Genomic DNA, 1,083 nt, shown 5'->3' with positions numbered 1-1,083 from the left:
CCCCTGCGCGGCCCTGGCCGTTATATTTAAAAAAAAAAAATGCTGGCGATTGCGCATGCGCAGAGCAGAGGTCCCGCAGGGTGTCCTTTCTGCTGCCTGTGGGCCCTGTCTGCTGCCTGTGGGCCTGGCCTGGCCCGTTCCCCCCCCTCACTTCCTCGATCCCCACGTGGGACGGAGGGCGGGGAAGCGTCAACCCTGCACCCCCCACGTGCACCTCCTGCCCCATGCAGGAGCCGCGGGGGATGCTGCAGCCGCCTGACAGCCTTGCGTCCCGCCCCAAGAGCTTACTTCCCACGTGCCAACACAGCAGCAGCAGCCGCGGAGGATGCTGCAGCTGCCCAGCATCTCGCCCCCCCAGCTGCCCACCTCCTGTGCATTCCCCAAGCCCACCTCCCATGCACTCCCCCCTGTGACCACATCCCACCCCGGGCAGCTTCCAAGGGGACATCGGGGGCAGTGGCAAGGAAGCAGGAAGCATCACCCACCCAGTCAGGGTAAGTCACCCACTCAACCCACCCCACCCAGTCACTCAACCCACCCCACCCAGTCACTCAACCCAGTCACTGTCACCCACCACCCAGTCACTGTCACCCACCACCCAGTCACTGTCACCCACCACCCAGTCACTGTTACCCACCACCCAGTCACTGTCACCCACCACCCACTGTCACCCACCACCCACTGTCACCCACCACCCACTGTCACCCACCACCCAGTCACTGTCACCCACCACCCAGTCACTGTTACCCACCCCCCAGTCACTGTCACCCACCCCCCAGTCACTGTCACCCACCACCCACTGTCACCCACCACCGACTGTCACCCACCACCCAGTCACTGTCACCCACCACCCAGTCACTGTCACCCACCACCTAGACACGGTCACCCACCACCCACTGTCACCCACCACCCACTGTCACCCACCAACCACTGTCACCCACCACCCACTGTCACCCACTACCCAGTCACTGTCACCCACCACCCAGTCACTGTCACCCACCACCCTCTCACTGTCACCCACCCCCCAGTCACTGTCACCCACCCCCCAGTCACCCACCACCCAGTCACCAACCACCCAGTCAC

Source organism: Ascaphus truei, chromosome 3 (assembly GCF_040206685.1).
Source record: "Ascaphus truei isolate aAscTru1 chromosome 3, aAscTru1.hap1, whole genome shotgun sequence".
Lineage (NCBI taxonomy): Eukaryota > Metazoa > Chordata > Amphibia > Anura > Ascaphidae > Ascaphus > Ascaphus truei.
This window is presented reverse-complemented; position numbering follows the sequence as displayed.